This window comes from Sceloporus occidentalis, unplaced genomic scaffold (assembly GCF_023333645.1).
Source record: "Sceloporus occidentalis isolate IW3139 unplaced genomic scaffold, rSceOcc1.0.p SCAF_5, whole genome shotgun sequence".
Taxonomy (NCBI): domain Eukaryota; kingdom Metazoa; phylum Chordata; class Lepidosauria; order Squamata; family Phrynosomatidae; genus Sceloporus; species Sceloporus occidentalis.
The window spans coordinates 173,288,414-173,312,727 of record NW_028316985.1 but is presented as its reverse complement, the minus strand read 5'-3'; positions in this window follow the sequence as shown (position 1 = coordinate 173,312,727).

Here is a 24,314-nt window from a genome sequence, read left to right as displayed (position 1 = left end):
TTCCCTCCCCTCAGCTTCCTTCAATCCAGTGTGCTGGGAAGAGTCACATATTTAATTTTTGTTCCAAACAATTGTGGCAAGTAGAATGATTTGCCAGTTAGGGTTGCCAACTCTCAGGGCTTGGCCCGCATATCCAGTTTACACGAGTCGTTTCCAGGAAGGAGACAAGGATGCAAATTCTCCAGTTTGAAGGAGTTCAACTCCAAACAAGGAAAGAGGGCTGTATGCAAATCTCTAACTCAGCAAACCTTGAATTTGCTGTTTTATATAAGGGACACCATTTCTCTGTGTCACTGCATTGGATAGGACTTGAGCATGTATGGATTTTGGTATCTACGAGGGGTGGGGGGGTGTCCTAAAACCAAACCTCAGTGGATACCAAGGGCCCACTGTGCTTCCTTCATAATATTTAAAGACATCAGCAGGGGCTGTTGTTACATCTCAGGGTTTGGTACAGGAATATCTTGGCCTGGGATGATCCTGAATTGGCAATAGCAAATATGTATAAAAGGCATGTATAAGCTGAGCTGTTGCAGTACAGTTGAATTAGATCAGAGATATCATTTGACAAAAATGTGCCGGTCTTAACATCTGAACAATGGAACCGTCATTAAAGTTTTTTAAGCCTGAGAAATGGCTAGTTTATTCATTGCAGTGGTATATGGATTGCAGTGCAATAAAAGAACATATTAATAAATCAGCCATCAACCGAGGAAAGGAAGGAGGATGAACTATTTAATCAACCCCACCTGATGGGAAAAAGCCTCAGTGGGAGCACATCACGCTTTTGTGCAATGCCAGCTGACACTTAGTCATTGTGGTCTAGTTTCTTTTATTGAGCCTATCACAGACAGAAAAACCACCAGCTGAGGGGATGGCTTTGCCAGGAAAGCACATTAAAATCAAAGCCTGTGACATGAGCCAGAACTGAAGAAAAGAGAGCAATCAAGAGAATGAGACCCAGATCTATGTTCCGTTAAGTGGTTTTCCTCTTTAGAAAATTAACAAAAAGACATTGGATTGGAAAAGTTACTTTTCAAAAAAAATCACTTGCAGAGGTTTCTGGGAGCAGTAACTTTTTCAAGCTCTGAAAATGGTCCCTTTGTTTGGAAGTGCAAAACTACGCATCAATGGAAAGTTTTGTAATCTGGTATAGATTGATCCAAATGGAAGAAGGAACAAAAGCATACACAACATTGTGCCAATCTAGATCCTCCTCTTCATGCATTAAGTATTGATTTTTAAACCATTCCCCTCCCAAGCTTTATAATCTCAATGCTGCATTGGAAGATGGACAGTTCAGATGGTCTGGTCAATGTAGGCAGAAAAATTAGGCAGATTGTGTCATTTCAGACTTCTTTTTGTCTTCTGTATATTAAACTGCATATGAAACAATTAGATATTGTATATTATGTATACAATTATATACTATACATTAAACAAACAAGAAAAACAATCTTCTAGGAAATATATGTGCATGTGTGTGTGTATAAACATATACATACATACATACATTGTTGTAGCTGTTGTTGCTGTGCTGCTCCAAGGCTGTTGCCACACTGCAAAAAGAAAGCAGTTAGGTACCACCTTACTTTCCAAGGCTCAAGGGGCTCGCTGACAAGAAAGCTAAATATCTCATAAAACTACAAATCCTAGAATTGCATAGCATTGAGCCATGGAAGTTAAACTGGTGTCATATTGCTTTATTTCTGCAGCATGGCAGCAGTCCAAGCCATTTCTGCCTTATGGTGACCCAAAGGCAAACGTATTGTAGGGTGTTCTTGGCAAACTTTTTTTCAAAGGGGATTGCCATTGCTCTCCTCTGAGGCTGAGAGTGTATGATTACCTCAAGATCAGTTAGTTTCCATAGGTGATCAGGTATTTGAACCCTAGCCTCCAAAGCAATATTACAGAACTCAAACCACTACACCACTAGCTCATACATATACATGTATATTTACATTTATATATACACATGTAGGGATTGCAACTGTGTGTGTGTGTAGTTAAAAAGTGTTTCTGTGACCTAAAATCTCCTCATATCTTACCCACCTTTTCTAACCTTTCTGAAAGACAAACTGATATTCCTAGGAATTATTCCACCTCTTCTCTTCACCTCCTCCATATTATTTGACTTCTACAAAAATTTTAGGTGTAATATGCACTGCAGAAATAACAAACCAGGACAGTTGGGATATGGGTAGGTTAAACTGTGCATTCAATGTAAGCTTGAGCATTTACTACCACATGTAGTTTGTCCCTTTGTGAGGTGAAAGGCCTTTGCTGAAATAAGCACATTAAGCAGCAGACTGAAGATTTCAGTTTAGACTCACCTCACGACTTTAGGTATTTCTGCCAGGTAATATATTTTTTTTTTCTAAAGATGTTCTGTATGCAAGTTAGTGGATGTGTTCTCACTATTAACATAGGGAAGCCACAATGTTTCTTAAGCAAAAGAACATCTTGCATGATGGGCATCATTACTGATGTACTTTAGCAGTTTTTGGCCTTAGACAGACAGATTTTTATTTTTGTTATTGGCCTTGTGGGATATGAAAAACTATCAAATGTTGTTTCTCCTTTCCCACAAACTCATATGCCCCACTCCAGTTTTCTTTTAAAGTGTTTTGTTGATCACTGGCAGAAGGTTTCCAACTTGTTAACCTGTTTCATCACACTCCCCTCTTGCTGCATACAAGCTAATGTTGATTTGTCTGTCTACTCAGTCCAAAAGCTGAGCTGTAGACTATGTCTAGAAACACTGACAACTTCACATGGACAGAGCAAGGACTGTTTTTTCGTTATATATTTGAAGTGGTTGCTGACCAGACGGTAGCCAACTGCAGGAGACCATGAGGCAGGTAGTAGATTACACTGGTCTCTTTGGACGTGGGATTCTAATAGATGTTCAAGCTTGTTTATTATGTATTACTCTCCAATGTAGGGCCACAAAGGTATAATCAACCCTGGGCACATAGGGTCAAAGGCTTGGGTCTTTTTTATTAGCAGGGAGTGTGGTATCATTTGCCCCCTGCCATAGACTGACCCTGTTCTTTCTTAGGAGATAAGAAATGGGATAAAAGTGCAGTGCTCTTGTCATGTTTGCGCAATCGCAGGAAGATTTTGGCACAACCTCGTGAAAGGCAATCATGTTTCAATAGCGTCATTGAGAATCTGTCATTAAACCTTCTGGAAATAAATGGAATCCCCCAGTCCCCCGATGTGCCGTTTGGCAGAATCAGTTCCCGTGTCACACTTGTGAGTCACAGGAGAGTTCCTTAGTGGCAAGAGATTACTCTTTTTTCTCTCTCTCTGATCACAGCCCCTTCTTTTGATGTGTGGAATGTAAAAGCACTATTTTACCATTTGTGAATCATTAATGCACCATTATTGTGACACCATGTGAAAGTAGGAGCCCTGGTGGTGCAGTTAGGAGCCCTGGTGACACAGTGGTTAAATGTCCATACTGCAGTCACTCACTCACAAACAGCAAGTTCAATACCAGCCAAGGGCTCAAGCTCAACTCAGGCTTGCATCCTTCTGAGGTCGGTAAAATGAGTACCCAGCTTGTTGGGGGCAATTTGTTTACACATTGTAAACCGCTTAGGGAGTGCTTAAGTACACTGATAAGCAGTATAGATATGTACTTGCTATTGCTATTTGAAGTAACTGTTGCAATTTCGTATAATTGTTGCTAAATAACATTAGAATAGCGTCATTAAAATGTAAATAGCCCTCGTGTGATAATCTCCTTAGTTTCACTCCAGTCACCACAGGAACTGGAGGGAATATAGATTTTCCTAGCAGCAATGTATTCTTTTGAGTTACTTCTGTTGTAATCGAAAATACTTTGGTAATTTGGTCATGAAACAGCAAGACCCATTAGCAGTTGCGTAACTAGGTTGATGTCACCTGGTGTGATAACTCGTGGTGTCTCACACACACACACACACACTGCATTGACCTCATCCCATTTCACACCATACCAAATCCTTAGTCGTGTTTTTTGAACTAATTTCCTTATAAATCGTAGTTCCCATATATCACTGAATGTGATGGTAATAGTAGTGACATTAACAACTAGCAAAATTAAATTTAGACCTCTAAATTACGATATTATACAGAGAGAATAAATGTGTTTACATATACATAGTTTTATGTGGTTAAAGTGAAAATTTGGTAAAATGTGATGTTTTTAAAGAAAATGTTAAAAACTTTTTTTAAAACAAATGTAAATTTTAAATTTAAATTTGATATTTTAATTTTTAAAAAAACCTGGGCCCTCTCTTTTCTTTTCCTGCTGAGCCCCACTCATTCTCTTCAGCAAGAGATACAGGCGAATGCCACAGCCCATTTTTGTCAAAATGCAGATGTCTGAGGAGCAGTGGTGTCACCCTCCCTTAGGGTGTCATCTGGTGTGGTCCACACACCTCACACTCCCCTAGTGATGCCACTGCTTTAAGGGACCCTGACCAACACCACCATGGTAGTCCTTATCCCACAACACTAAAACAAGCAAAAGTATCTGCTGCTTCCATCAGCAGCAAGTGGCTGGGTTCAGGTACAACCATTCTAATTTCCTACAATGATCATCATACCACATCATATGCCTGGACCTGCTCAGTACAGCAAAGAGCCAATGTAACATCAGCACTGCCCCATTCTCTGGATTTGGAAGGGACAGAAAGATATGTTCCTTCTTGCTATCTCTGTCTGTGAGTGTTGAATACTAAGCTGTGAGCCTTTATGGTTGGTACTTGATGCATAATGCTTAATGATGTCACCAGGGACATCTCAGATTTTGTCCTAGAAAACTCAGGGCCTGCAATAATCTTGAACTGGCAACCCTACTCTTTCCCCATGTCCGTTGTTGTTGTTGTTGTTGTTGGGTGCCTCCAAGTAATTGTTTACTTATGGCAACCTAAGGTAAACCTATCATTGGGTTTTCATGACAACTTTCTTCAGAGGTTTGTGATTGCCATCCTCTGAGGCTGAGAGAGTGTGACTTGCTCAAGGTCACCAGACCCTGGCTCTGTTTTACATCTGCAAATTGAGTGAAGAACTGGGTGGTGTATTGGGGTCTCTCTCTCTCTCTCTCTCTGAGACTCTAGCCTTATTCACACCAACTGGGACAGAGGCAGGTGACCTGAGGAGCCCCGTGTGGCTCTACTGGGATCTCAACAGGGCTTGATTCAGACCTGAGATCTGGGGCTGCCTACTCTTGCCTGAATAAAAGATAAATATTAACCTCATTAATGATAGCTAACTAATTATTTCACAGATTCAGATCAGCAAAGATCACAACAGAACTGTATATAGCAGAAGATCACACACTAGACCTATAACCCATATTCCATCAATTTCTCCTTTGTTTCCATTAGCTAGTCCAGTCACTTGTGATGTTCACAGAGTGTCTGGCTCTGAACAACAAGACTTTGAAATACACAAGCCAAAACCACTTACAAACTTAGCTAGTTACAAGCTGCACTTCTCCAGCTGGAGTCTGGAAAAACACGATTTCTCTTATGCCATTTTTTTATTTTGATGCCTCCCAGTACCTCCCAAAGTGAAACCATGCAAGAAACCATATAACCCATGATTGCTCTGGTGCTTTTAGAGGGCCATAATGAAAAGATTGTATCAAGAAAAAAGTTGTCTCCAGGATTTCTGGAAGAGGAGCCTCTTTTCTATGGAGATATTTTGTCAAATATAATTTGTTTACGCCAATTTACAAAGTTTCCCTATTCTACTTGTTGAAGGTAAAGAAATTTTGATAGTTTAGGGGTAAGTGGTGTGTTTCCCTACCCCTACTTATATAATTTGTGAATGTTCATAAAGAATAATGGATAAGATGTTACAAGATCTGGAAAGCAAGCCCTCTGAGCATCAGTGTAGAGAACTGGGTATTCTTTAGCTTGGAGAAAAAAAGACTGAGGAATGACATGATAGCCATATTTAAATATTTCAATGGATGTCATGTAGGAGATGGAGCTCCTCCAGAAACTAGAACAGGAAGCCATGGGTTCAAATTTTTTAAAATATATATTCCATCTAAACATTAGCAAGGACCTCTTTACTGTAAGAGGTGTTTGACAGTAGAATGGACTGCCCCAGAGTGTGGTTTGTTGTTGTTAACTGCTCTTGAATTGACTCCAAGTCACAGTGACCCTGTGGATGAGACTTCTCATTGCCCCCCTGCCTTCTACAGCTCTGCTTGGGTCCTGTGAATTTATACATGTGACCACCCTCATTGAATCTATCCATCTAGCTTGTAATAATAATAATAATGTTTATTTATATACCGCTTTTCCAAATTAGATCAAATTAGGTGTAGTCTTCCTCTCTTTCTACTGCCCTCCACATTTCTAGCATTATTGTCTTTTCTAATGAGTTGTGCCTTCTCATGTTGTGACCAAAGTAGTGGACTCTCCTTTTGGACGTTTTTAAACAGAGGTTGGGTGGATATTTCTCAGGAGTGCTTTACCTGTGTCTTCCTCCATGTTAGGTGGTTACACTAAATGGCCCTTGCAGTCTCTTCTAATTCTACCATTCTATGATTCTGTAACTGCCTTCTCTAGCTTTTGAGCTTTCCAAACATTTTTTAACTACAGTGTTGGCAATCAAAGATAACAATGGTCCACTACAGTATACCATACCCTTAGTGCATGAAAAACCTTGTTCAAGCCCAGGAATGATATTATTTGCATGACATCCTAAAGTGTGGAAACAGGCTACATGAGCCACAGTCAGCAGATTGTCTATTGCTCTTTCCTGCAATTATGCAAGCCAACTTCCATTCAACCAAAATGACTTTCTTGCCCCCTTTCTTAAGCAAGCTCTAAGGGGCCCAAGCTAAGAAGCAAAGAATGCTGACATGTTTTGTAGTATTCCACAACTGATGGATTTCCCCTTCCCCCTAATCTGAGTCAGCTGCTTCCATTGTTTATTGAACTAGCTCTTTGTACTTTTCCTTTTAGGGATCCAACCAGCATGGGGCAATTAACTAGCCAGTGAAAATCAGTGTGGCTCCAATGCTATCATTAGAAAGATGCTACTGTATGTCATCAGATGATCTCTGGTGTTTGTCATGGTTTTACTAAGATACTGGAATTCTATTTAAGATAAGGCTAATTACAGCAAATATCTTTAAAGCTATTCCAAATAAGTTTGTTTGGTCCAACCCAATCTGGGCCGTGTGTGGGAAGGAAAGTCACTTCCGTTCTCATTCCTCAAAGGCTTCAAACAATAGCAGATCTAAGAAAAGCATAATCATCTGTAACTAGAACTGTTGAGCAACTAATAGGGCCAAAGGGAATTAAAAAAAATAGCTTCATTTATATACCACTTCATACTGAACTAACAGTGTCTAAGCGGTTTACATCCGTAAGCTAATTGCCCCCAACAATCTGGATACTCATTTTAGCGACCTCAGAAGGATGCAAACTTGAGTCAAGCTTGAGCCCTTTCGCTGGTATTGAATTCTCAGCCTTATGTTTTTGAGTGAGTGGCTACAGTAAGGATTATTTGCACCCAAGAAGAGAAATATGTGTACTTGCAGTAAGTCCAGATCATGTAGAAATGCATTGCCTCATCAAACAAACATTCTTAGGGTCCCTGGAAAAGGAAAAAATGCAAATGGGCTAAAGTTGACTCCTAGACATTTTCAAGTTCAATGGATCAGGCAAAAAGTGATGGAAAACACCACTGCCCGCAAAGTAAACAGCAGTGGACTAGAAGGATGAACAGTATAACACAGCTTCCCTTGGACTTCCTTAGTGAGGAGCTGTACCAACAGCCCCTAAGGGGCGGCATGCAGCCTCCCCTTCTTCAGTTGAATTGGGGCTGCGGCAACCTCATGCTGCTGCTCTGATCTGGCCTCTGGAGGGTGCAAAAAGGAGCCACAAAAAGCATCTCCTTTTTGCACCCTCCAAAGGGTGCCATAGCCACAGCAGCGCAGCAGTATGGCGCCCCTTTGACGCCTGCATCATTTGGACATAGCACTGGAGATGTGTCATAATGCCACGCGCCATCTGGAGCAGCACGCAGCATCAGGCCACCTGGGGGGAAGTCGGGAGTGCATCATTGAGACACTGTGGACCGACTCTGCCCCCAGGCCAGCCTTTTAGGGGCTAGGCCAGACCAACACTATTCCTTGCACTATTTGAGATCCTAATAATTATGAATTGATATTACAAGCCAGTTGCATTAGCACAAAACATTCCAAATGTGTTGGTAACTGGCAGCTCATAAAATTAAGTACACGTGTACACTTTTTTAATGTGGAGGGGATTTCCATTTAGGAACAAGGTCTTGAATGAAGGCTCAGTCCTAAGATGAAAACATATCAAAGGTTCCACATCTGAGGAAGGAAGCAGCAGGAAAAACAACTAGAATACCAGTGAGCTGCCATAGATAGTGTGTTCAAGCTTCTTTGAGGGGCTTCTTTTGAACACAGAAGGAAATAAGAGCATACACCCAACAGCAGCTTCTGTGTTTGGACTTGGAACACAATAATGAATCTTTGGAAAATCGAGGCCTAATATTAAAAACAAAGAACTTGGTCTGCTATCTTAGTTGGTCAGGAGAACTGTATGCAGTAAAAATGTGTGAAGATTCCATTTTAATTCTTCTTTATCTAAGAATTTTAAAAATCCACAAATTTCTTCATATTTAAGATGAAATAATGGAATTTTCAAAATTCAAATGTTGAAGAAGCTGAAACTGACATATCCATCCATCCAGACCCAGAGCTTTTGTGCACTTAACCCTTAAGAGTCTGATTCTTCAACCCCTTTGCACTCAGCTTACTTCCATTATTGCAAACTGAGGGGCCGTAAAGACAGCCCAGTAAGGAGCGGGTCTATGCTACCCCTGGAAGCGCTGGATTGGGGTCACAGTAACCGCATGCCCAACCTGTGGCCCCATTCCAGCATTTTTCCAGGCCAAAGAGAAGCTGCAAAATGCCGCTTCTCCTTGGCCCGGAAAAAGGGTGCCCTTGCACCTTATGCCCCCACTGCACCACGACACTAATGAGGAGAAAGGGGTGGCACCTTTCTCCTCTGGATCATTGGCACGACCATGCGGTTGCCGCATCAATGATGCTCAGACAACAAGAAGCTGCTTATAGCGGCTTCTTTTTGAGATGTCACAAGGGCTGGGACAGTGACATGTGGACTCTGTGTGTCGCCTACATCATCATGGTGGCCCCCATGTGGACGGAACGCCGCCATGACTGCGCCGCTGTTGTGTCCTAGGGTTCAGGAGTGTTCCTGCCTATGTGTACCTGGCCTGAGTTCAGAGACTAAAGATGTTGCAGCACAAGCTTTTGTAGACTAAAATCTGCATCTTCCAAATGCATGTGAAGAAGAATACTTAAATCCATGACAGCTCATGCTACCGATTTCTTTCTTTCAGTTGGTCTCAAAGGTGATACAAGATCTCTCTACAAGTCAAGTAAGGATTTAGATTTCTAGTGGATAAGGGGGAAAGCATTCACAGTGGTCAACCCCAGACTGTGGAACTTCTTCCCTAAAGAGGTCTGTGGACCCCATCATGTAGTTGGTTGGGTTTTTTTACTGGTTCACAAAGACCCTTTCATTCCAACAGAGGTATCCACTTTATGGCTGCTTTTAGTTTTTCACAAACTCCAGCCATTTTATCACCTGTTGTTTCTATTGAATGTTTTAATTCTGTTTTTTTTAAAAAAAAAAAAATATTGTTTTGCAGTGCTTTTGTATTTGATGGAGAATGTAAGCTGCCTTTAAAAAAATTTCAGTCAGAACATGACTGAATAAATTATCTATGAAATAAATAACATCAAAAACCCAGAAGTAAAACAATACTGTTTCCCTGTCTAAAACTATGCCACTGGTGCCCCAGTTTTGCCCTGATAATAACACTCCTTTTTCCACTACATCCAATTAATAAACAATTTTACATAAGCTTAATGGGACTAGAAAGAAACTTGTAAGATTCTGTTGTGTGCTTTCAAATTGGTTCCTCCTATTTTCTTGGCAAGATTTCTTCAGAGGGGGGTTGCCTTTGCCTTCCTCTGAAACTGAGAGAGTGTGACTTGCTCAAGGTCACCCAGTGGATTTCCATGCAAAAGTGTGGATTTAAACCCTGGTGTCCAGAGTTGTAGTCCGATGCTCAAACCACCATACTACACTAGCAATACAACAGCCATTTTAAGAATGCTAGCTGTTGAAAACAATACCTCATTGTGTTAGAAGGATGGCAGTCTTTGAAGTATGTTTCAAATAAAGAGCTTCAGTGTGCCATAAAATTGAGATCATGATGACGGTGAAGGATTATGTTGCCAGACTCCATCTTAAAGGTGCTTAAGTTGAAGGTTGTTTACCAATGAAGCATGAAAAAGGTGGGCAATTATGAAACAGATGCAGGTGGGCCATATTTCACAATGATACACAGAACTCTACTTGTTCTGTATTTATGTGTGGCTAGTCAGGGCCTGGAGGCCATCCAGACGACCACCCAAGGTCTCTAACCGTCCAGGGATTCAGATTACACTCCTGTCTGCTTCCTGGATCTCTCTCCACCTAGTTAATGGATTACAACATTACCTGGTTTAGAGCGGTTTAATAAACCACAGCAGTGTTTACAGACAGCTGTTACTAGCTGAGACCAGCAGGCCTGGTTTCAAGAAGCATTAAATGCTTTCAGTTTTCAAACACCCTGATAGCACTTTGCTGTTTCTTGGCAAACCAAAAATCAAGAAAAACATAGCAAAAAACCTAGACCAATGAAATAGTTATAGTCCCAGGACAGACATTGACTTGAATTATTATTAGTGTGTGGCAGAGGCAGACAACTGCATTGAGTGAAGTGGGCACACCTCTGTGTTTCAGACACTTACATATCCCAGGTAGAAACATGGATAGCCCAAAACCTCAACATATGGGGGGCTGGAAGTCTACTCCTGGCTTCAAAAAGCTGTGTCGTCGTCATCGTCAACCTGACTTTTTCCCAGTCTGGCCTGCAACTAAAAATGAACACCCAGAATCCTGTTGTCAATTGCAGGCTAGTAAGTAGACTTGTGTCTGTGGGAAATAGAGTTGCAAAGATGTGTAATGTCCAGTACAGAGCTGCTGTTTTGTAATTACATAACTATGTAGCAGATCCAGCAAAGGAATCAAATTGCACCAGGAATGAAGCAAATTTGGACCAATATGCTATGGTCTCCAGTGTTCACTGAGTCCACAATGCACAATGGGTACACCCAATGCATATTGAGAACTCTTGCTGGTGTCCTGTTATGCATCATCACAATTTAGTAACTACATTTCTTAGTCCCTTCAAGTTGTTTCCAACCTATAGCAACCCTACCTATCATGGGGTTTTCTCAGCAAGCTTTGTTCAGAGGAGGTTTACCATTGCCTTCCCCTGAGGCTGAGAGCATGTGACTTGCCCGAAGTCACCCAGTGGGTTTCATGGCCAAGCCAAGAATTGAACCCTGGTCTCCAGAGTTGCAGTCCAACACTCAAACCTCTACACCACACTGGCTCTCTTGTGCCTCTGCTACTTATTGTATATATTCTCTTTTTTATTTTATTATACAGTACATAGTACAAATTATATTCATAATGTGCTTTTCTCCCCTCTCGCCGCTCCCACTAACAGCATAGGAAATGCATTAAGTTAACAATCATTATTGGAGATGTGGAAAATATCATTCATTATATTTTTTACTTCTTCATGCCCCATTTTACCTTCCACTTTCTTAATCACAATTTCCCATTTATCTCTCCATAATTCTTTATGGCTTTCCCCAATATATTTAAGTCTTCTTTCCTTAAGGAAATCAAATAATATATATTCTTTTATATATTAAAACAAATAAGACTTATTCCAATTTGATTTCTTTTTCCATCCAAAAGCAATCACTGCATGGGCAGCACTTATTACATATATTCATGTACTGTATAAGTCTAGAACTTTTAGTCAAAAAAATTGACCCAAAACCCCTGAGTTGAATTATCTACTGGTTGATGTAAGTACTATACTTTAACTCCTATTTTTTTTTTAAAAAAAGAACCATCACCTGGTGAAAGGGAAGAGTGTAAACTGTCCTGGAAGCACTGACACCCACACCCACCCAGATACACACCAGACACACTGATCCATCTAGCCTTTAGTGTAAGCACAAACAGTTATGCCTGCTGGAATGCAGTAAGTACCTTGGCATTGTTTTTCTTTGCTTCATCCTTTGGATCCTTTGTTACATGACCTTAAGGTTTACCCCCAACGTATCCATAGGTCATGTCAAAATTCACATATACATGAAGTCGACATAGTCAAGTGTATACAGTAGTAAAGTGCATGCAAATTAATGCTGAGTGAAAGGTCATACAGTATTCCGGCCAAACCTAGATAAAAACCCACAAAAAACTATAGGTAAAAATGCATAGTATACAAAAGTTAAAAAACAAAATATAACAAAAATTAAAACTAATTATGAATATAAACCATTAAAACAGCAACAAATAAAAGTTTTACACATTATATCAGGCCTCCCCCCCCCCCCCCCCGGAACTCTGCCAAAAAGTCATTTCTCAAATGCTTGCTGGAACAAGAAAGTCTTCACCTGCCTGCAAAAAGACAGCAAGGAAGGTGAGAATTTAACCTTGTTGGGAAGAGAGTTCCACAGTCTGGGAGCAGGCACAGAGAAGGCCGTCTCTCAAGTTCCCAGTAAAAGTATCTGTGAGGGTGGAGGGACAGAGATGGGCAGATGTGTATGGGAGAATACAGTCCTTCAGATTTCCTGGACCTCAGCCGTATAGGGCTATGCCAATGCAGGGGGTCCTGCAGTCTATTTAAAATGTGAATTGCTGCTCCTGAGTGCCCATGTTACACAACTATGAGGGCTGAAGGCAAAATGAGATCATTGCCTACCTTTGATAAGAAGCCCCACAGTGAAATTTGCCTTCACTCCCCAAATTTCTAGCATTGCTGACAACGAGACATTGAAAATCTTTCGCACCTAAAACTCTTCTATTTTAGTACATATTCCCTTTATAACTTTGCCTGACCCTTTTCTTTGGAAGGCTAAACTATATTTCTATAGGCCCAACTGAAGTTTTAAAATACTGCAATGCTAGAAATGTGGAGAATGGAGGAAAATGTCAATGGGAAGACAGAATACTTATTTGGAAGGGCAAAGTTTTCATTTCTCCCCATCCACAGCTACACCTCTGCTGGATAATTCCAGAGGAGACCATTCAGTGTTTTGGTTTCCCAGAAAAGGGATGAACCAGGGAATTTGGAAGAACCAAGCACTGCAAAACCACACACTGCCTGTTCTTGGTGCATCAAGTGACTGATGTCATGGTCTTATCATCCAACAATTGTTCGTAATGATTAGCATGGAAAGACTGTCACCTGAACAGGAGGGGCTCATCCTGAATTCTGTCAGATCACTGTTGCTACAAAAAGATTCAACTGCCATCGTTTTTTGTACATTGAATGAGAAGGACGCCATCTTGGTTTTTCCTCCAGGCAGCAGAATGTCTTGAGCCAGCCCTAAAGTAAATGTTCAAGTGTGGATTCCTCTGATAATTACCCAATGTGATTTTTATCTGGGGAGTGATTAAAGCAAACTCATTGAAACATTGGATGAATGTGATCAAAACTAGTCATCTCCTAAACCAGGGCCCCTCCAGGTGTTGTTGAACTGCTAATCCAAGCTATAGCTATCATACGCAATGCTTAGGAATGTTGGGATCTGCATTCCATCAATATCTGGTGGGCTGCATGATTCCCACTCCTAAATACATTGCCACCTAGTTTGTCCCATTTACCTTTTCTTTCTTTCAGCTGCCTTCTGACCAAATTGTTAACAAACCTTTCCAAGTCAAGTTAACATTTATTGTACTAGCCAAAGGCCATGACAAAATGAGTTTATCAAAAAGCATAAAACAATTAAAACAAAAGGCACAGAATACAAAGGACAAAAATGTCCCAACATTTAGTGTGCAGTTAAAATAGTTAGCTGATAAAAAGGACAAAAGGAAAAAGGGACATATTTCCTGGATATTAGTAAACTTATACAATATCATCATAAAATCTGATTAATACTTTGTGTCTCCATGGCAATTTATGGCAATTTTATTTAACTCTCTCTTTCTAATCTTTTTTTGCAGCTGTGGCAAAAAGAGCTACTCTATATGTTACATAACCATTGGTGTCACTCAAAAGGAAAAAGTTCCCACTTTTGTGACAAACCTTCCCATGCCATGCCATGTGCGTTCAAACTCGGTCTTCCTATTTTGACCATCCAAATCATCCCTTCCTGCTCCTCCCTTTCAAACACAAACCGCAAACATGGTTCATTAGCTGAAATTCGGAAGAGGTGTTTTTAATTATAGGTGTGTTTGGCTCTCAGAGAAGCTTTTGTATTCTTACTGGCATTCCTTTAACATCCCACAAAATTCCTCAGTCTTGGTCTTCACATGCAGCTGAATGAGACAGTGGAGAATCCTGAGGTGGGCTGGCTACAAGGGAGGGAAGCACTTTCAAAATTAACTCCTTTGTAAATAATTTTCTGCAAGGAAAAAGCCACGTATCTCTGATGAAAATCTTCTTTCCAAGTCATAAAAAGCCTCCAAATTATTGGGGTTGAAGAGCACTCTGAACACACCAGCCTCTTCCCTTCCTGGAAGCATATGTGCATTGGGGGCTCTGGAAAATGGTGGTAAGGAAGCATCCCATGGGGTCAGGACTTCACAGGCAGAACAAAAGGTTCATTCCAGTTTACCCTTGGAATATATAAGAAGCTACCCAGCGCATAGATGTTTGTGTGGCTTCTGGGCATGTTCTCCCTCATATCTTTCTCCAACAAAGGGCTGGTGATGATTTTTAAGGATTATGCTCTGTTCCAATGTTTGGTACCCAGTTTAATTTTGATTTGTTGCCGCATAGGGTAGTTTGGGCCATATTCCATGGCCGGATTCAGTTGAGGGAGATAAGGTCTATGTCCCCATCATACCTAATGTGGAGGTGGAATCCCCTTAAGGAACTCTAGGGGGAGAGGCAACCATGGTAATGCCATATTCAAGGGCATTTGGCTCTGCCCAAGGTGACCAGACATCCTCCTTTTCTCAGACATGCCCTACATTTCAACCTTCTGTCCAGGAGGAATTCCAAAACATCATCTATTTTGAGCAGGACTAAGAAGCACGGATTTATATTTATACAAGTGTTTTTGAGTTTCTTCTTTTTTGATTATCTCCTACAGTTTTCTCAAATGCCCTACATTTTGCGGTGCATTATCCTCCTTTGTGGTGAGGACATCTGGTAGCCCTGGTTTTACTCAAGTGGCAGGAAATCCACTCAGTGGCCTCTGCCCATGTGAAATTAAGTACATCATGCTAGGCCCACTCAGCATGTTGGGCAAGGATTGGATGGAGCCCCATACTAGGCCAATCCTCTTTAGCTGTAACCAAATAAAGTTGTGGCCTGCTTCTCATTCCAACAGAATCCATATGTTGTTAATTTAGGTAAGTGAATCTCTCTTCACTTGATACCCAAACCCAATTGCAATCCCCTGTACATCCCCAAATGCCATTCTGAAGGGTTGAGAAATCCTCCAAAGAGAGTTTTCAGGCAGTGCTGAGTCTCAAAGGGAGTAAAGGAAGAAAATTCTGCTGTAACCACAAGTGAAAAACTTTGAAGTTAACCCAAAACTTGGCATTCACTATTCCATGGAAATAATATCTAAAAATGTGTTATGTAAGAATAATTATTCTTCTATACACATTTTTTAACTATGTAATCTTCCAGCTGACTTGATACCTCTAGTGCTTTCGCTAGGTTTAAGCTAAATGTGCAAATCATGCAGTCTTCCAGATATTTTTGGACTGTAAGTCCCAGCAGCTATCGCCATCACAGCATGCGCACACCCCAGCCTAGCTGGAAAATTGTTGATCTTGACTTTAGAAAACAAAATTCATGATTGTGCCAAGACATTGGGCTAGTTAAATGAAAAGCAGACAGAGAACTTGGCATTTGATTCAATAGCAGGCTATAGTAATTCAGAAACCAGTATGCACGTTTCAGACAATGGTTTAGAAGGGAAATAACTTTTGGCTAGTTGTTGGATATACTTTTGTAGTGGTTTGGTGTAGGAAATTGTTAAATATCTGTTTACAAAGATGGGCATCTGACCTATGGTTTGGGTGCAGACAAGGGTTGCCTCACTTTGCTCCTAAAGAATGAGAAACAGAAAAGATGGCAGCAGACCATATTTGAAGCATTCAAATTATGCAGAATGTTTTGAGCTAATTCTCCAAATAGGTTCCCAGTTTTCCCTCATTGTGTTCATGGCATAACCCTGTGGCAAACACAACATGTCACGCCATGCCCAACATTCCTTTATAACATGAATGTGGCACAACTCATTAGATCTGCTGATTTCCATGATATCTGCACAGCTGACCATAAAACAGAACCCTTTTACTTTTTTGCCAACAGATCACTGGTTGCAAAAAAGTGGTATTATCACTCTTGTCTGTTGGGCAATGGAATGGTCACTGGGCTTCTAATTTGTCCCATAAGCACAACAGCAATTGCAATAGCATTTAAATTTCTATACTGCTTAATAGTGAACTTAGCATTCTCTAAGTGATTTATAATCTGTAACCACAGTTGTGTATCAGAGTCAGATTGTGGTGTCTACATTCAAGTATAGGTCATGGCTGCATCTGCACTGCAGAAATAATGCAGTCTGACAACGTTTTAACTTCCACAGCTCAATGCCATGAAATTCTGGGGTTTGTAGTTTTGTGAGATATTTAGCCTTCTCTGTCAGAGAGATTAGGTGCCACAACAAGCTACAAATTCCAGGGTCCCATAGCATTAAGCCACTGCAGTCAAGCTGAATCATTTCTGCAGTGCAAATTAGACCCAAGATAGATATGTTCAGGGGTCTTAAAGTAAACAGTTGGGAGGTTCTTCTGACCCTGCCCATAGTCTGCCATTGGCAGTGCTTGCTTCAGTCTATCTAACAGTAATAAGAGCAACAACAGACACTGCAGAGTTTTCCATCACATGAAAGCTGTCTCTTACACGCTCCTTTTTGTGTATACAAATTGGATGAAGCAAGACAGTCTGCATGAGGAATGACTTTACAGGGTTGGGGCAGATATGAGATGCTTCTGAGTAAATAAAGTGTTGGGTCCAAGCTTCCGTTACTTTGGATCAGAGCTGGAGTTATCCGGTTCATGCTACACCAATGATCACAGCACAAAGCTTGTACACATTGTGGTGTGCTATTTAATCTTTCTAAATTTACATTTATAGAAGAAGGGAGAAACCAATTTCTTCCAGTGAACCAACTGTCATTAGATGCTGTGCCACTCCTGCCTAGACCACAGACTTTAACAGGAAGTAGAAGAGACGTCTGCTGGGCATCCCTCCCTTTCCTTTCCCTCCCCACTCCCCTGCTTCTTCTTTGACAAATCTCACTTTACCAATTATTTGAAATGCATCAATCATAGCCAGGGACAACTTATGCTTCAATTTACTTGCAGAATTATAGCTCATAGCAGGAAGAAAGCAATGTTAATTATATTTCACTGAAGGAATATATTTCTGAATGATGGCTTCTGAAATATGTTATTCGGTTAAACGCACACATGTGCAGAAACATATACACATATAGAGATGTAACAGTGTGCATTTTACCAAAAACAGATTGCATTAAAAGCACAGCTGGAGTTGGAAGGCCATTCAGCAGAATGTGGAGAGGCTTTGTCTTAACATATTCTGATGAGACCCACAATGGCGGTATACCTTTATCCAGAGAGGATTTCTCCTCCATCACTATAAGCATTTGCTGTTGTCTGCCTTCAAGTCAGTTCTGATTTATGGTTCCCCTAAGGAGAGCCAGCATGGCATAGTGGTTTGAGTGTTGGACTACAACTCTGGAGAATGAAACCCTCTGGGTGACTTGAGCAAGTCACATGCTCTCAGCCTCAGGGGAAGGCAATGTCAAATCTCCTCTGAACAAATCTCCCCAAGAAAACCCATGATAGGTTTGCCTTAGGGTCAGCATAGTTTAGAAATAACTGGAAGGCATACAACGACAACAAAGGACAACAACACCTGCCCACCTCCCTGGCCACCCATCACCAATCCAGACTTGAAAAAGGCTGTCTGGTGGTGGCAGTGGCAGCCTACCCTCCTCTCTCTTCCCCTCTGCTGCCTTATTCATTTGCCTGGCTGGCTGCCCACCCAGGGTTGTGTTACCAAATGTTGATTTATATAAAATTTTGGGTACATGCAGTCTGTGCTAATGACCCCTGACTGACCCCACAGAGGACCCGCCATTAACCTAAGAGTGAGGAGACCACGTAGGCAGCTCACCTGACCCAGGCAGAGCCTCAAAAAAAGATGGAATTAAAATCTTCCATAGGAAGTTTGGGAGTTGCAAAACCTGATTCGCATCAGCTAGCCCAAGGAAGACAATAGCTATGGCTTCCTCCTTAATGAGCCAGTGATCAGCTTAACGGCTCAGCAATCAAGGTAGCTCCCCCTCTGAAAGGTGTCCAGACCTCATGCGTTGTGCAACTATTGCTTGCTTTTGGCTTTACAATGCCCTGGCAATCAGTGCCTTTGTCTAGCAAGGTCCCATAGCCTCGGGATGTGTTTAGCCTTATATATACCCTGAGTTTTCAACCCATCTTCGGGCTTTTGAGCATTAAGTTGTTTGAGCCTGAGTTCCCTGAGCCTTGTGCTCCACTGAAATCACTGAGCTAAGCTAAGCTCTCACTATTTCATGCCATATATAGCAGATCCTAAAGCATCTTAGATTTTTGTGAAACTCCAGGACTTATTTTAGGGAGGACAATGACCATCACAAAGCAGAAACTGGACTATTTCAAGATCATTTATTCACTTTAGAGTGCAAGAAGGCCAGAGATAGTCAGAGAAAGCCATTTTAAACCTAATTTTAATCTGATTCCCTGCATTTTTGGACATAACAGTAGATTAGTGATTATCAGGCCGCAAGTTAGTCTGTGCCCACCGGAACTCAGCTCCCAATCTTCCGCGGCATCACTCTTTTCCCACTTCCACGGCCGTGAATCACTACCCATCCAAGCAGCATCCAACTTCCTGGAGAAGACATCTAAGGTAATATTCCCCAGCGGTGCCTCTCTTTCTCATCCTTTATTCCTTGAACTCACCCCTCCCCGGCTATAGCATTGAATGTGTGTGTGTTCCCTTTTGTTATGTGACTTTAATAAATGTGTATAGTTTAATTCCACCTCATTGGTATCAGAGTCTCTTTCTCTTGGGGGTGGACTAGGCAACCTCTGGTATACACATAGGGACACGATCCTTTGCATGCGTTGTTAGGACACGCCTCTCGTCTAAATTTGAGCTGATTTAAAATTCCCCTAATTCGATCCTTCCTAACAGTTGTCAGGGGGCAGGCAGGCTGCTGGGCAACTGAGGCAGTGGGAGAGGATGGAAAGGGTTCATGCTGCCCCTTCCGTCACTGCATGCTGCTCTACCTCCTCAGTGGAGAAAGCCATGGCAGCAGAAAAGCTGAGAGGGACATGAACTCACCCTTCCTTATCTTTGGCTTCCTCGGCTTCCTCGTCCTATAAAGCCACTTCAGTGGAGAAGTGTTGGATGTCAGCAGCAGCACCATGCACACCCACTCCGCAGTGAGAGGAGGGCCCAACCGGGTGTCACCCCTCCTCTGAGGTGTCACTCGGTGTGGTCCACACTCCCCACACCCTTCAACTGATTCCTCTGCCTTCATGGAGTTTTACAAGTCTCAAGACTCTCAAGTCGGTAGTGTCGTGCTTACAACTTGATCAGGTGGCCTCAAGGTTTTTTGTTCTATTAACGTTGTTGTTGTTGTTGTTGTTGTTGTTGTTGTTGTTGTCTGCCTTCAAGGCATTTCTGATTTATGGCAACCCTATCACAGAGTTTTCATGGCAAGATTTGTTCACAGGAGGTTTGCCATTGCCTTCCCCTAAGGCTGTGAGTGTGTGACTTGCCCAGAGTCACTTGCCCAAATGGGTTTCATGGCAGGGAATCAAACCCAGGTCTCCAGTGTCATAATCCTTAAAAAGCTACAAGTAGCTTTACATGATGTAGAAATGGATTGGTGAGAATTTCATTTCCACTAGTCTGTTATATGAAATCATCAAAACCCATACATTGCTTTATATGTAGGACAGAAAGAATTTGAGATTAATCATCTTCTTCCCATCATACTCTTTTTCTTCATCAAGGCATGGGCACGTCCAATGACCCTTCATTCTTTGACTGACGAATGGGATCAAAATGTCTTTTCCTTCCAAACTTAAGTCCTGAGACGAATACAAAAATAATATTACAGGTAAGTATTATGGATGGTAGCTTCCACATCAGTGTGGCACTGAATCTCTTCCAAGCTTCAGTTTGAATTTTAAGGAAGGTTTGGGCAAAGCAGAATAGACTTGTAGACCCCTTTGTTAGTTGGCAAGTTGGCACTTATGGAAATCCCACCATTTATTATTTAATTTATTTTATTTAGCTCTCATTGCCTGCAACATATTGCTGGGGGTGGGAAGATATAGCACAAGCATAGCATTTTTTTTATAGTAACCATTCCAGATTGGAATGGGTAGAGTTCTTTTTGCATGTTGGACTGACCTCTAAGATGGCCCTTTCCACTGTAGACAAGTGGTGAACTCTTTGCATTAGGGGGTATTGGACACCTCCTTAAACAAACATGTAAAAAGTACAATTACTGCCAGTGTGTGTCACAATGGGATCCTAGCTAGTGCCATCAAACGTGCCTCTGTACTCAGGGACATTAGCCACGGGACACATATACATGTCCTCATTCCAGAAAACTTTTGTTCCTCTCACACATGCAGGCTAAACACCTGAATAATACTAATCTGAGTCCAGTTCAGCCAAGCTAGGTCAGACACATCTGATCCAGCCTCAATCTATGTTGGCAACAATGGTTGCCTTCTGTTTGTCAGAACTTGAAAACAATTTTTATAAAATTGCCTCAGACCTCTTAATGTGTTAAAATTTTCAGCATCAGTAAGAACAATGGCTAGTCAGCAACCCCTGGCCTGACCCTCTCCAAGTCTGAGGAAGACAAAATTAGTCTATAGTCCAGTTGCCAGCAGAATGGATTGCCTTTTCCCCATGCAGCTAATACCCAGTAAAGTAGGTTGAGGGAGAGTTACTCTCCTCTTCTGTTTTCATTGTTTGGCACACATGCTGTGCTTGGGAAATGTAACTTTTTTTTAAACGTCCCCAGCTTTCCACCCCCAGGGGGGACATATGGGCAAGAACAGACTTTGTATCACTGAGGTCATTATCACATGGGGGAAATTGGAAGGTCAATGCAGTGTGATCCCGGATGCAATCATGCATATTCACGTTATTGCGCAAGAGGTTATCACATGTAATCAAAGTCAATGTTAGGTCAATTCGAACCCAATCCAGTGTCAACCGAGAGATGTGTAAATTCGGGGAAATACAGAATTTACAAATCCTGTTCCATTCCAAAGTTGCATTCAATTCGAATTTGGCAGGTATGGAACACATGTCTCAGTTGCCCTTGGAATACCTTCAAATCAGATTACAATTCCCAAGCTCCTTTGCTGGCTGCAATTTGCTGGCAGCCCTCCCTCCCCACAGACACAGACTCACTCACACACACACAGCCTCCCTCCCTCCTTTCTCCTCTCAGGCCTTTCTGTCTCTTTCCCTTTGCAAACTCATCCTCTCAAACTGGAGGGAAGGGATTGCCTCTCTCTTTCTCTCTCAGGTTTTTCTTGGCAGGTTTATTCAGATGGGGTTTGCCATTGCCATTTTCTGAGGAGGCTGAGAGGGTGTGACTTGCACCAGGTCACCCAGTGGGACTCCATCCCTGCCTTCTAGAGTCATAGTCCAATGCTCAAACCAAGTACAAGGTTGCTTTGGACTGGTTTTGAATTGGTGAATTGCCTAAATTGTGTGAAATAAGGGGTAATGAATGCACAAATAACGTGAATTGCCTAAATAACATGAAATAAAGGGTAATGAATGAACAAATAATGTGAAACAAGGCAATACCATGGAAACCGGAGGCAAACCCCGCCGGAAGTGTAAAAAGGTCACAGTCTGATTCTGCCCTCACTGTGCATGTGCAGGGATGCTGATTTGAATTCTAGACTACGAAGGGTACGTACTTGTATGATAATTTCTTTTGCATTCACACTACTTTGGCTTTGGAATGGGTGTTGTGTTCTTCTGTGCATTTGATAACCATCCGCTTAATAGCATTCATTATCAAATTGGCCCTACTTTCTTTTCTTTCGAAATTGAGAGACATTCCTCCCGCGTGATAACATCCTGAGAAAGAGGAGGTTTGTGTGTGTGTATGAGAGAGAGAGAGAGGCTTTGCATTGGAACCAAGTGAGGGGGGGAATAAAGCATTAAAATACCTGCTGTAGCAGCATTGCAGCAACTGAACATATTTCTTCGCCAAAAACATACCCATTGATCTCCCCAACCAAAATCAGCAGAAAAACGCTACTGAACTTCTGCAAGGACATTATTAGCACAACAGAAACATTAATGGAGATCATTACTGGACTATTTCTATAAGTGAAAAGAAATGCTTTTACAATGTCTCTCATTATATAATGACAGAACAGCAATGACATCATGTGGGAGGCATCAACCAAAGGCACTATTATCCTGGCACTATTTCGCCTTACTGCCCCCATAGGGTAAGGCTCTAAGTAGCGACTATGAATACAGAACATCTACCTAGATTTACTAATCTGTAACAGTTTTGTATTCATGATTGATACTTAATCACAATTTGATACTATTGCCACAAGTGTAGCTTCACCACCACCATCACCACCAAACCTACTTTATCAGACATCCACTGCATGGGGAGAAGGAGATCCATTCTGCTGGTGTCAGGTTTTGGGGGGGGGGGGGGGGGGCCTCAGGCCAGAAGAGGATACTTTGTTAGGTAACCCTTAACCAAGTAGCTGATACCGGATCTAAGGTGATGCTAATTAAATTTTGAAATCTGTTGTTTTAATTGGATCCTTGCAGCCACCATGCCAGGAGAAAGGTAAGATGTAAACTGGATGTATAAACATAAAATAATTATAAATTGAGAACAACACGCTTTGGCTGGCATCCTGTTAGGGATATACACATCTGTGATTCACTCTACACACACTCAGCTAAAAAGGCATCATAGTGCAACAGATGTATTCTGCGGATAGCAGCAGAAGCAGAGTTGCTCGGCCAGCATGTTTCTCTGTGCCATGTCTTTGCAAGTCATTCACTGTGCATTATGTGTTGCAGTTGAACATTGTAGTTGTGCATCCTAAATTGTGTGTTGTGTTTATGAATCTTATACTTTGAACTGTGGTTGAGCACTGTGCATAGTTGGTTGTGGTTGTGCCTCCTATATTTTGCATTGTAGTTGTGCACTGTGTATTGTGCGAAACACGGTTGCTGATATGTGTGTTGCACAATCTTGCTGTTCTGCATTGAGCTGGTGTAACACCCAAATAGGGTATTTGTGTGGAGATATTTATGTCCTGCTAGGGCTATGTTGGATTGCAGACTTTACCTGCAATGATTAATTGTTCTCATTATTTGACATGTTGCTGGCCATTATTAGTATCTGTTCATATGTTTGTTTATTTAGTGCATTAATAAAATAAGTAACAAAATTACTATTGCCTCCAGTATCAGAGATGGTTTGCCTCTATCTATGAACTGCTGAGAAGGGGGAGGAGGGATACAGTTGAACCCAGGTACTCATTACTCCTTTTGTGTCCTTACCTTTCTCAGCCCTAAATTCAGTTTAATGTTTAATCAATTTAATTATTAAACACTGCTGTGACAAGCTTAGTTTTTTCTTTCTCTGATAGTGGAAATTCAAATGTACTATACCATCGAATGTGAAGAATCACAACCAATGCAACCCCTGGCTGACATCTCTATGGATCTGCAATGATTAATCTTTCCTATCCATAACTGAACTGAACCGAATGCATATCTCTGTAGCATTGCTTGATTATGAAAATGGCAAAATTTCAAATTTCAGAACCATTGCTAATTATGGCATCCTGTTGCTAATTGTGGTTAAAAGAGCTTTAGGTACATCAAGCCAGGGCATAAAGAAATTGAGTAGGCAAGCAAAACCACCAGTGGGTGAGGTGTTGGTGAGACTGACTGGGAGACCAGGGACAATGGCTTACCTCAGTGTCAGCCTATTATATTAAAAAAAAAAATCCTTGGAGCTAACTTCTTTTCTTGTA